Below are 13259 nucleotides of genomic sequence, written 5' to 3'. Positions count from 1 at the left end.
GGAGAGACTACACCTTCCAAGAAGTATGGTGCTGCTGTTTTCAGTGGCAGTCCCCCAAATAGACACACATAATGTGTCCAGTGTCATTGTACTATGTGCTTTCCCCCACCAGTGCTCTGTGTCGCTGGCTGGTATGGGTAGGGAAATTCACGAAATAAAGGATGGTGGGGCATGGGCAGGTTTTAGTACATGCTACAGAGGGGAAACACTCCTGACTGCTTCCAATTATACAACAGCCACCCCATGGGAGTTGTCAGTAACACTTCCACGTGGCAGCTCTGTGGTGGCGGTTATGAAATGACCTTCAAGTTCCCTTCAGAGGAAGGCAAGATTTCCTGTTAAATCACTCATGAAAAAAGGCATATTTTGGCCCATGAAGCTCTTGCATGAAAAAAATCTAGAGTAGAATCTCTAGCACACCTTTTGCTCCTCCTGCTAGGAGGCATATTGTGGCACTTCAATATCCAGAAATGAAGGCGACTTGCAACCTACCATACTAGTGCTGGTGAACTCAGAGTGTTTCTCCCTGAAGTAAGTTCAAGGAATCCATGAAGTCTGCTCTCACCTCTCATCACCTTCGCCTTCAGGTAGATGGAGTAAGCAGTGCCACACCTGAAGAGATGGGCACCCGCTTGATATTGCATTCATTTGTTGAAACAGTTTTTATGCCATTAACCACAATTGTCTCTAAGCAAATTACAAGGGTACAATACAAAAAGTAAAAATTGGAGGTATAAAATCAAACTTCATTTAAAATGTCTGATGCAATAAATAAATCTTCAGCAGGAGCTAGAAATTCAGTAGGGCAGGGTCCTGTCTGATTTCAGCTAGAAAAGAATTCTGTAAAATTGGGCTTGCAACACTAAACACACAGCGCCTGGTGGGTAAGGTTACTAACAGTGACTGGCCCAAAGGCCTCCATGATTAGAGATGGATATAAAGAGTTAATGCAATGATGGCATTGGTGGCAATGTCTGTTTCTGGGGGTCTATTGTTCAATAATATGTGACTGGAAGATGACATAGTCGTCTCAGTGATAATGAAAAATTATCAAATTTGATAATTTGCACAATTCTGGAACTGTTATTTACACACACACCATGCACATGTTGCCAGTGGAGGCTGGTTCACTAAGGCATAACCCTCCCAGGAGAATGCCAAGCAATTAAAAAGCCCTGCAAAATCTGAAAGCCACAATTTCCTGTCTACATACACTTTTTACTTCTCACATAAGTTCTGCAAACATTTCTGTCAGTCAGCTCTGTGCAGCACTCTAGCCTAATCCCAAAACCCAGCTGTAGCAAAGAAGGCCTTCCCATGTATCTAAGCAGGAAAACTCTACAAGTGATCAGACAGCCTTTTGAGGCAGGCCTCAAATGAAGCCTTCCACTCCATCTGTTATGCAGCTTAACCAGCATTCATAACAGTATTGACCTCTTAGGGCTGCCTTGAAGAGCAGTCTGAGCATGCTCAGAGCTGTTTTCTTGAAAGAAAGCAAAGCAATTTCTTCGTAGTTCACCAGAAGGGTATGCTTGCTAGCTTGAGCAGCTTTTTAAATGAAGAATAATTGTTAAGCTGAACAGTGTGTGTAAGTATATTTCATTAATATCCATTCTCAAATAAATAGCATTCATTTATGTGAATGGGATGAGAAATGGTGGGTGGTTTCTATGTGTGTTGCAACCTTCAACACTGCGTGTTGTTGGGACAATAGGGTTTCTGGGTGTGTCGCTAGATTTGAGAGAAGTATAGAGTTTTGCATTCAAACAGGCTGTGTGGTGGTCTTCTGTGAGAACAGGGTGCTGGACTAGATAGGGATATTCAGCAGGAAATTCTACTGTGGCAATTATGCAATATATTACATATATAAAGGTTGCTTGTGGAATCGCCTTATTAAATACAGACAGAAGTTCTGTAGTGGTGAGGCAGGTGCACTCTGTGCATGCTCACACTATTTATTTTGAGGCTTATATCCTTTAGGCCTAATTCTATATCCTGTGCTAAGGTTTATTAGGAGGAGTTGGTAGTCAAAGCCCTTAGTCTGCATCACACCCTGATTGGGTAGAATATTGCCTGCACATTTTCCTTCTCAGTAAAGTCAATTGGCAAAAGCCTCCCTATTTTCATACCTTTAAAAATAAGTGCACCAGAGGATGTGGAGACTTAACATAAAAATCCTCCTTTCTGTCACTGGCTTATTGTGTGGTGCTGAGAACATTAATCTTGTATTCTTTCATTTAATAGGCTAGCCAACCAGCCATGAAATGAAACAATAGTCAAGAAGCACTTCAGGGACTAGTAAATATTATTCTATAAGATTTCAGAGATTACCGAGAATGATGCATACGACAAAGGGGGTTTTAGCCTCCAATAGCTTATGCCATAATGAATTTGTTAGTCTTTAAGGGGCTAGTACTGTTTTTGTTGTTTCTGCTGAAACTGGCAAACTTAAAATGCAATTCAGAAAAGTATGGCAGTGCAGAGGATAGTTCAGATGAGAACTCTGTGTGCAGCATCTTTATGTAGTACAGAATTATCAGTTGCGTCCTGCCCATACACCCCACAGAGACTAGCTTGTCTTAGCAGACAGCCACACACTGGACTTGCCACAGATTTACATGTAAAGTCCAGTGTTTGTAGGCCTGAATATCCTTAATGTGTGTCCCGCATTCTTTTCCCCCTTTTATACTAAGAGCTGTTCAACAGTGGAACAGACTCACATAAGTCTGTGGTAGAATCTACTTCCTTGGAGGTTTTTAAGCAGAGGTTGGATGGCCACCTGTCATGGATGCTCTAGCTGAGATTCCTGCATTGCAGGGGGTTGGACTAGATGAACCTTGGGTCCCTTCAAACCCTAAAATTCTATGATTCTGTGTTTCCAAACTAGCCCCCTCTCCACCATTTCAAAACAAACTAGAGGGAGACGTTTATTTTCGTTTATCAGTATTACATTTAAATCCATTCCACCTTTCCTCCAAGAGGTTGAAGGTAACATTCATGGGTCTACTCTTTCCCCATGTTATCCTTACCGCAACCCTGTGAGAGACAGCAACTGGGCCAAGGTCACACACTGAGTTTCATGGTCAATTTTAACCTTGCTCTGCCAGGTCCTAATCCTCTTAAATTCCCTCCACCTTATTCCACATTCTGGAAAAAAGATACATAAGTAGATAAGCAGGGGATATAGGCATAGCCGGGGTGTGTGTGTGCAGGGGGGTAGCTACCCCCCATCAAGTAAAAAAATAAAAATAATTAACTGACCAATTGCATCACAGGTAGCTCAATTCTGCCACCCCCAACAAAATTCCTGCCCATCCCCAACATAAATCCTGGCTACAGCCATGGCAGGGGAATAATGGTTTCTCATAGGTCAGAGAAAAATTATGGGGTTCTTTGTTTACAGTCCTGTGTGGCACCTTTAAGGCTAACCAATTCAGGCTGCAATCCTGTTCCTACTTATCAGGGAGCAATCCCTATGGAATTCAGTGGGGTTTACTCCTGATTAATACAGTGATACCTCGGGTTAAGAACGTAATTTGTTCTGGAGGTCCATTCCTAACCTGAAACTGTTCTTAACCTGAGGTACCACTTAAGCTAATGGGGGTCTCCCGCTGCCTCCACGCAATTTCTGTTCTCATCCTGAAGCAAAGTTCTTAACCTGAGGTACTATCTCTGGGTTAGTGGAGTCTGTAACCTGAAGCGTCTGCAACCCGAGGTACCAGTGTATACAGCTTCGTTGGCATGAACGCACACTCAAAATTGTGACAGCAGGGAACTCTTCAGAACCAAAGTAATACACTTTTCAGTTTGGTTAGGTGCTGTTTGTATAATTGCAATTCATAAGCATCCACAGTAGCTTTGCAACGGAAGAGGATGGGGGAAAACCAGAACAACTTGGTCACACACACCTGTGACCACTCACTGGCCACGCCCCCCCAATGACCTCCTAGCAGCCCCACCTGGTCTAGTGGGTGCCAGCTGCTGCTGCATGTTGCTGTGTCCACTCCATCAACAACCTCAGGGGATTTATCAGCGCTGTAGTGCTGCCTGCGTTCTTGCCCAGTGCTGTCTTGCCCATGGGTTTACAATGCAGTGAGTCAGTCCAGCACGTCAGCTGTTAAAGCAGTTTCCTGCATGAGAAGCAAAGGCACACCTGGCAGAAGAATCTGTGTGTTGACCGAGGTGAGTTATGGCCTCCCCGTAGCACTGTTGCAAGCCCACCCACCTGGTCTTTATCTGGTTTAGCATTTGCCGGTAAGCTCTCTCCCCAAAAAGGAATGCGTTGATAAGTCTGAGAGATGTTACGGGGGGGGAAATGCTACTTGCAAGAAAGAATTCAAGGCACAGCAGGGTGGGGCAAGTTTCGGCTTGAGGGTTGTGTTTCAGATAGTGCTGTAAGAGTTTCACTAGCGATGGCACCCCAAATAACTGCCCGAGGGAGAAAAATCTGGATGGTGCCCTCCTCCCATTTTACTAATAATGTTATGATAATTTAATTACAGCCTACCGGCCTTTCATGAAACTCCAAGTTTTGCTATTTGCTATCTTATTTTGCTAGCAATTTAGCTTTCAAGAAGATGCCATTTTATAGAGATCTGGTCGACAAAAATTAGCTGCGCAATTCAGGCTAGAATGCTGCAAAACAGGCTCATTACAGAATTTGTTTTGCGCATGAGTACCTTAACGGACTGTTACTGAGTTCTTACTGGTCAAATCTTTGTCCCAGGCACCCGGCCCAAAGTTGCAGAGGAGGGTGACCGTGATGTTAAAGGGTCTGAATATTAAGCCTTATGGTTGAGGGAGTTGAGTACGTTTAGCCTGGAAAAGAGGAGACTGATATGATAGCCATCTTCAGATATCTCAAGGGCTGTCACATGGAAGATGGAACAGGTTTGTTTTTTTCTGCTCTGGAGGGTAGGACCTATCCTAAACCAATTCATTCAAGTTACAAGAAAGGAGATTCCAACTAAACATCATGGAAGACCTTTCTGACAATAAGAGCTGTTCAACAGTTGAACCCTTGGGAGGTGGTGGATTCTTGTTCCTTGAAGGTTTCTAAGCAGAGGTTGGCTTGCCCTCTGCATTGGTGCTTTAGTCGAGATTCCTGCATTGCAGGGAGTTGGACTAGATGACCCTTGGGGGTATCTTCCAACTCTACAATTCAATGATTCTGTTTTAATTTTAGGTGGAGTTGGTGGTTATGGAATACCCTGAGTACGATTATTTGCTCAACTAAATGATATTTCTAGTGGATTTCACCAGTCCAAACCTTGAAAAGATATAATACACCCACTTTTGTACAAACCAGCCTTCTCTATGCTACTATTTGTTAGACATGGCCTAGTAAATAGTTCAATTTCTGGTATGACTATTGATTCTTCATTTTGAAGTGTTGAGTTAGGAATGTCTGATTGTTACACACAGAGACCATGTATTTACAGACTGTATTTTCCCCCCTCTTCAATATGACATTTCTTCTTGGGAAGCTAGTGTTTTTCTACAAAACCGGGTTATACCCAAGGGCCACTGTCATTACAGTTGTCATCTTTATATTTCCTGACAGAGGCTGTGTGCCTCTAACAGCTTCCTTCCAGGTAGAAATGAAACTCTCAAATACTTTTCTGTCAGTTAGCCGCAAAGACAAAGAAACCTTTTTGAAAATGTTTGTGTCAGGCTGCTCTTTGAGAAGTAGTCTAAAGGTCACATTATCAGCTCTTCAAATCATGAATAAAAACCACAGCCCTCATATATGTTTGCCAGTTGTCCAGAAAACTAGCCTGTGCATAGTGGTTCTCAACTTGTGGGCCCCCAGATGTTGTTGGACTACAACTCCCATCATCCCTGAGCTCTGGCCTTGCTAGCTAGGGGTGATGGGAGTTGTAGTTCAACAACATCTGGGGACCCACAGGTTGATAAAGGCTGCTCCACAGGAAGCATTGATGGCTACCATTACTTGAATGACTTTAAAAGAGGATTTGACAAATTCCTGGGGGATAAAGCTACTAGGCATTATGACTATTCTCTATCTTCATGGTCAGTGACAGTAATACTTCTGAGTACCTGTTGCTGGAAACTGCAGGTGGGGAGAGTGGTCATGTGCTCTGGTTCTGGTTGCGGGTTTCCAGCAGGTATTTGAGTGGCCACTTGAGAACAGGATGCCAGCCTGATCCAGCAGGCTTTTCTTATGTTCTTCGCCTGATCTGCTCTTGTGCCAATATACACTAGATGTGCAGAAATCAGCAGGTGAGGCTTTTCATGTGAGGAACGTTATCATCTGTGTTAAATGTCTAAAGATCAAGCTGTTTATCCATCTAGCTCATTATTAGTTACTCTACTTGTGACAGGCAGTAGCTCTGCATGGTTTTGAAAATGAGAGTCCTTCCTATCACCAGTTACCAGATCATTTTTAACTGGAGATGCCCAAGATTGTACATGCAAACAGTGACGTAGCATGGGTTGCCAGTGCCCTGGGGGGCGTGGGAGAGAGGGAAGTGCACGGAGTATGCATGCACATTCAATGGCATCCGCGTCAACCAGGAGATCATTGTTTCCTTCAAATACAGCAGGGGTGGCCAACTCCCAAGAGACTGTGATCTACTCACAGAGTTAAAAACTGGCAGTGATCTACCCCCTTTTGTGGGGTTCAGGTCAAAGTTGTTGAGTTTTTTCAGGGAGGAGGTAAAATGGTGAGCTTTTTTAAGGGGAGCCACAGTTATTCAGCTTCTTTGGGGGGAACCAATGATCTACCAGTGATCTACCACAGAGGTCCAGTAATGTACCGGTATATCACGATCTACCTGTTGGACATGCCTGAAATACAGTATTTACTCGAGTCTTATGCACCATTGAACCTAATGCACACCTCAGTGTTCAGAACCTTGAAACAACAAAAAAAGTATTTGCTGGCGAATATAAATGTGCCATCAAATGTAATGCACACTTTAATTTTCGCAATGTAATTTGGGCAAAAAGGGTGAGCATTAGATTTGGGTAAATACGGTAATCCTGGGCACTGTGATTTACCTTTCACAGTTACAGTTCCCAGCAACCCATAACAAACTACAATGCCCAGAAACAATCTGGGTTTTACTTGCTATTCAGACTCCGATATTATTTACCAGGTAGAACACAGTTTTCTTTGTTGGCAGTTCATGCTATCACTTTCTGTACTCCACAAGAAGAGGCATCATCTTTCAGAAGCAGAACACAGACCTGATGTGACTTCAGTACAAACGAGCCACCTGATGGGAAATAAGTATGTTCCTCTCTCTGTGTGTAAAAAACTAAAGGGTATTCACACAGTGAAATCAAGGACCACTCCTGTATATTCTTGGTGCTAAGTAAACAAGCACCTGCTTGGTTTAGATCATGAGGCTGCAGCCAAAGGTTTCTCCTTTCACGGGGTCTTGCTTTTAACTTGGAAGGGTGACTTGCAAAATTCTCTGTCTCCCCCAAAGAGATTGAATATATGCCGGAAGCAAGCCAGACCCGAATGGTTTGAACAACAGTCACTCTGAGTTCACAGCACAGGCTTTTTTCTGCTTATTAGGACTCCATGGAAGACCAAAAACAAATAGAGCGATTTGTATTAATTCATTTTTTGGGGCCAGTGCAGCCAATTAGACCAGAGCAAGACCTTACTCTGGCCTTACCAGCTGCCTGTTGTTAAAGGTCCTAAGTGCATACTTCCTGTCAACAATGACGGGGTTACTGTCTGCTAGACTATAATCAATGGATAATGCAATAAGAAACTGATTTACGTTTCCGCCCTGAGGCGGAATGGGATTGTATGATCTGCAGGGTGCTGCTACTATTGAGGGAACAGAATCCTTCAAGGAATAGAATAGCTGGCGGCAAAGTTCAGCTTGGCATATCAGACAGGCAGTAGCCGGGTGGAGCACTGCTGTGTAAAGAGCAAAAATGAAAACAGACTAGGTAAGCGTTGATGTTAAATATATGTCTGATGGGAGAAGCTGCTTTTGTGGGTGCATCTTAGAACGTCTTATAGTAGGTTGGAAGTTTCTGAGGATTTCAATATTGAAAGAGACTTTGTCTTGCATTGTTTGTGATAATAGAGCCATTTCTGTGCCACACAGATAAGACCACACACTCATGAAATGCATCAGCTAATCTGAACTTGACTACTATGTGCACCTTGTGTCACTGTTAAAGAATTCTAGTGATTTTATCATGAAAATGCTTTCAGAGGGACCCCTTCCCACACACCCATCTTTTACCACTGTTAATCATTTTGGTTATGATGAATGTGGGTGTGTGGCTTAGATAGTGACCCTATGCGCGTTTACTTGAAAGCAAGTCTCTCTGTGGATGAGGTTTATTCCCTAGTAAGTGTACTTAGGAGTGAAGTCCAATGGTCCAGAGGTGTAAAAGAGATAATTATTCATTCAGTGATCATCATGTGCTGTTTGTGTAGAGCTGAGTTAGAATTTGCAGATGTGCCATGTCCCCTTGAAATAAATTATGGGATGCTGCTACAGCTCCATAGAATATTGTGGAACAGCCCTTTTTCATGCACCCCTGTGGTATGTCTTCCAGTGTTTTAGAATATTGATCTGGCTACTTTTAACTCAATGGATAAACCTCCGTCCAAATACCACTGGAGGTATAGCTTGAGGCCTCTGAACACAGGATATATAGATGATTGGAGGTGGGGGAAGAGGTGCTCATGAAAAATGTATTCCTGATACAGCATACATCTCTCCAGTTTATCAGTAACTACACTTATGTATGTTTATAACATGCTTTTGCTTGCCTTAAGGAAAACACTGTTAAAACTATAGACACTAACGCTTTTGAGGCAGGATGTTCTGCATAGCAAATCAGAATTAAGTGAATACTAACAGGACAATCCAATGCATGTTTGTTAAGAGTTAAGTCTCAGTGTGTTCAGTGGAGCTTCCTTCCAGGTTAAGTATGCATGGGATTGTAGCCTTAATCTATACTGTATATTATCTCAGGCCTTTGTCCTTTTAAACTGTGGGGTTATTGTTTTTGTTTGTTGTTATGAGATGTATTTTTGTGTTTTTATATTGAAAACCGCCCTGTGATCTTAATAATAATATTTGTATACAAACAAAATTTCATAATTTAATTCTCATGCAATATCTTGGCTTCATTTATTTATTTTATGACTCACCATGATATTCGACAATCAAAATACCTGAGGGTGAAGACAGGCATTCTAGAGACTCAGCTATGCTAGTAAAGAAACAGCGATTTGTATTTTCTAAACATGCAACACTAGATGGCGCCAGAGAGCAGGAAGTTTTAAAACACAATTTTCTATAGAGGTTTTTTTTTCTTTTGCTGTAACAATCTAATTCCGGCATAGGCAAACTCAGCCCTCCAAATGTTTTGGAACTACAACTCCCATCATCCCTGACCACTGGTCCTATTAGCTAACTATGGGAGTTGTTGTCCCAAAACATCTGGAGGGCTGAGTTTGCCTATGCCTGATCTAATTTCTGACTTATTTATAGCATTCCTCTGTGTCTAGATCCACCCTAAGTGTGGTAACAAATGCATGAAAAGACTTGCTGCATTTCAAGTCACGTGCTTGCAAGGTGGAGGGAATGTGCTGAAGCACCTTCCGTTACCCTTTAAAACGACTTGTCTATACCCCTTAAAATTGTGCAGCTTGACTGAACTATATGGAATAGCGATAATATAAAATTACCCCATTTGTTGGTTACGTTATTTTGTTAGTTCCCTGGAATATCTTGTGTGTCTGTGTGTTTAAGGGAATGAGGAAGTAAAAGTGAAAGAGAGAGATGGAACATGAGACACACGGTGATAGGGTTAGAATGAGTGTGTTGAGGACCGAAAGTTCATCCAGATCTCTTTTGCTTTCATTCTGAATCTTCAGCTTTCAAGTTATGTTCTGCATCCTTGATGAGAATGACATGCTTGTTGAAACAAAAGGCAAGGTTGTTATGATGCAATGAGAGAACAGGCACAGGAACTTTGCAGCTTTCTGTTAGAGCTGCTGACCTAGCTCTGCAGCAATAATGGTCGGACAGTGATTGCTATTTTCTGTTGGCCATAAAGACACTCCCTCTGCTCTCGGATACTTGATCTGGAATTTGGAATGGGAGCTCAATTTCCTGCATACTCTGTTTTAACTGAGGCAAAAAAATGTTCCGCCTTCCTTGTTGGGCTGCGAAGCAAAGTCAACTTCCCTATTTGAAGCTGCCTCTTCCTTTCCCGCCTTGACCCTTTGAAATAATACTCTGAACAGCTAGAAGGCAACACGGCGCTGAAGTTGGTTCCTCATTCCTTCCTTGCATGAACCTGCCCAACACAACTCAAGTCAGAAAAGTTTAAAAGATAAGGATTCTATGTTCCTGAACCCCAGAATGAGCTTTGGTCTACCCCATGTCATATTTTGTTTATTTCATAAAAATTATACATGGCTTGACTGGGGGGGGGACCCCTTAGAGTGGTTAACAAAAATAATAAAACAAAAACAAAATCAATTAATTTTTTTTAAAAAAACTATTTAAAACATAGCAGCTGATATGCAGAATCAGTCACCAGTACTGATACCCAGGCATAATGGGTGGTATTTAATGCTACTGCTACTCAGACTAGATCTACTGAAGTTAATGGACATGCCTAACTTAGGTTCATTGGGCGGGGTTCACCTAACTAGCTCTGCCAATTTGGAATCTTATGTGAAAAGTTAGTACATTGATTTCAATGAACTTAGGCACATATATATGATCAAGCAGCTTTTTAAGGCAGGAATTATATTGATGCAATCATGGATAAGCTACAGCTGTGGACTTTGCTGGCCCTGTGGCTGTTAAAGGCACAGACCCAGTGTGAGGAGAAGGTGTTTTCCTCTCTGAGTGGTGTAGTCAGCTTCAGATGCTGAGTTGTGTACATGTGGGGATTGTGTGGAATAGAAAACGCGAGTCGTTTTCAAATTGTACAGTCCAGGGAATGTCGATTTTATATTTGCCTTTCAGTGCAAAATCTGATTTAAGGGACACCTCTGCATTATACATTTTAAACTGTATCGGGCCACTTTAAACAGTCATGGTTCCCCTCAAAGGATCCCGGGAGCTGTAGTTTGTTAAGGGTGCAGAAAGTTGTGAGGAGACCCCTATTCCCCTCATGGAGCTACAATTCTCAGAGTGGCTGAACAATCAGTCCCAAGGAATTCTGGAGATTGTAACTCTGTGAGGGGAACTGGGGCCTCAGAAACCGCAGCTGCCAAGATTCTTTGAGGGAAGCCATGTCTGTTTAAAGTGGTATGATACTGCTTTAAATGTGTTGATGTGCAGATGGGACCTAAGACTCAACATCCTCCCTGTGAATGCTGCTGGGATTTATACCGATAGCTTCCAGGGAAGGAGGACAAGGCAGGCATTCTTTGCCCTAGCAATTGATCATCATGGACAAACAGCAACCTGTCCAGCATTGTAGCTGCAATTGAAGAAAGTGTTGCTGGTCAGACAAAACAAGTTAAACCAGTTGACTTGTCTAGTCTGGGAAATCTTACATTCCTAAAAAAAAACCCTTCAGCTTGTGTATTTGAGGCTTCTGGTCTTGGAGCCCCACTGGAAGAAAAAACCCAGAAAGAAGTAGTTTCTGAGGAGAAACTGAGCAGGGGAAAGGTTGAATCCTCACTTCTGGTCTTGGAGCCCCACTGGAAGAAAAAATCCAGAAAGAAGCAGTTTCTGAGGAGAAACTGAGCAGGGGAAAGGTTGAATGCTCACTTTCTTGTGTGCCCTTGCATTGTAAAGATTTGGTGGCTGGTCTGCTGTACTTCTGTACAGTTTGTCTGGCCTGGGCCTTGACTAATATTCTTGGCAATGTGGCCCCTTGGTAACTGACTGTAAGAAGAGTACTCCTTGGGTGGCAGCAGTCTCAGCTTTGAACATTGTATTTTCCCACCTCATCCCTGTTTCATTGACTGCTTTTCAGGACTTTTGTACCTCTGGTTCATTCAAGACTGTGTGCGAGAACCAGTTATGGGTGGGGGTAAGTATTCGATTCTATTTATGTTGGAAAGGGTTGTTTTGAAGTTGAACCAGTAAAGAATAGGTGAAATGACTATTTTGTGCTGGAATTATCATCACCATCATCATTATTGCAAGGTTTGAAACCCCACCAGTTGTTCTCCAGGCATGGTCATTCGGAGTAAATATTGATCTATGAACAGAGTAGTGACAGTTGGTGGGAACTGTGCCAAAAGGATAAAAGAAATATTAAATAATAATTGCTTTGTTATATTAATTGCTAGTTATAAGGTTAGTTAGTCTTTGTACAAGGAAATCACTTGGCGTTTTAGTATGTTACGGGGCTGGTAGGAGAGGACTCAGACTATTGTAATAGTAGTAGTAGTAGTAATTTATACCCCGCCCATCTGGCTGGGTTTCCCCAGCTACTCTGGGCGGCTCCCAACAGAATATTAAAAACATGATAAAACATCAAACATTAAAAACTTCCCTAAACAGGGCTGCCTTCAAGTCTCTTCTAAAAGTCAGATAGTTGTTTATTTCCTTGACATCTGATGAGAGGGCATTCCACAGGGCGGGCACCACTACCATGAAGGCCCTCTGCCTGGTTCTATTCTAGGATATGTGGAGAGGGGATGTGTCTACCGTCAGTAGCAATTTTCCCATCTCAAAGGAATATCAGGACTGGAGTATGTTATAGGAAGCTTCAGGTGTCACTCTTGCTTCTGGTGACAGGAGGGGAAAGAATGACAGTGCATAGACCATCTCGGTTGTGAGTCCTGGAAGATCTTTTGCCTGCCTTACAGGCCTTTTCCCTCCTGGCCTGATCTTAATTTTAGATCTCCTTTTGATTTATGTTGAAATTGTTCAATTGGGTTGTGTACTTTTTGATGTTTTAGTTATTGTTTATGGCTACTTTTGTTATATTTGTAATTATGTGATTTCCCCCCATGTTGTAAGCCGCCTTGAGCATGCAAAGGTGGCATACAAATAAAATGATGTATGTTTGTATAGTGGGATAGAATGGAGATACTGGGGTTGTGTTGGATTTAAATTTCTTCACCGTCTCTCAGTTCTTCATGTCACCATGGCCTCTTTTCTCCCCTTCACCTAAATATTTTTAAAAAACATGTACTTAAGCCCTTTCAGATTTAAATCCAAGCCACACAGCAAATACAGTTCTCAGATACCATAGTGGAACATACTCTTTTCTTCAGATATGTGTCTATCAGTCACACTTTTAGCATTCTGCTCTGCATTTCTGTTGGCAGA

At 42.3% G+C, this 13259-nt stretch overlaps 1 protein-coding gene across 4 annotated transcripts in view; it reads left to right on the top strand.

The window, feature by feature from the left end:
- The first annotated feature begins 1492 nt into the window (after nucleotides 1-1492).
- UNC13D (unc-13 homolog D) overlaps nucleotides 1493-13259 on the top strand; it is a 58180-nt gene continuing 46413 nt past the window's right edge. Inside the window, exons 1-2 of one of the 4 annotated variants that reach the window (XM_081899572.1) lie at nucleotides 7748-7935; nucleotides 11953-12009. The gene's annotated coding sequence lies outside the window, so the exon portion shown is untranslated. Of the gene's footprint in view, nucleotides 1589-6135; nucleotides 6244-7747; nucleotides 7936-11952; nucleotides 12010-13259 lie in introns of those variants that run through there. The other 3 variants (XM_081899574.1, XM_081899575.1, XM_081899571.1) reach the window with 3 other exon arrangements.

This window comes from Podarcis melisellensis (genome assembly GCF_964234715.1).
Source record: "Podarcis melisellensis genome assembly, chromosome: 2".
NCBI classification, from domain to species: Eukaryota; Metazoa; Chordata; class Lepidosauria; order Squamata; family Lacertidae; genus Podarcis; species Podarcis melisellensis.
The sequence above is the reverse complement of the archived record's forward strand: the minus strand, read 5'-3'. Positions and strand labels throughout refer to the sequence as shown.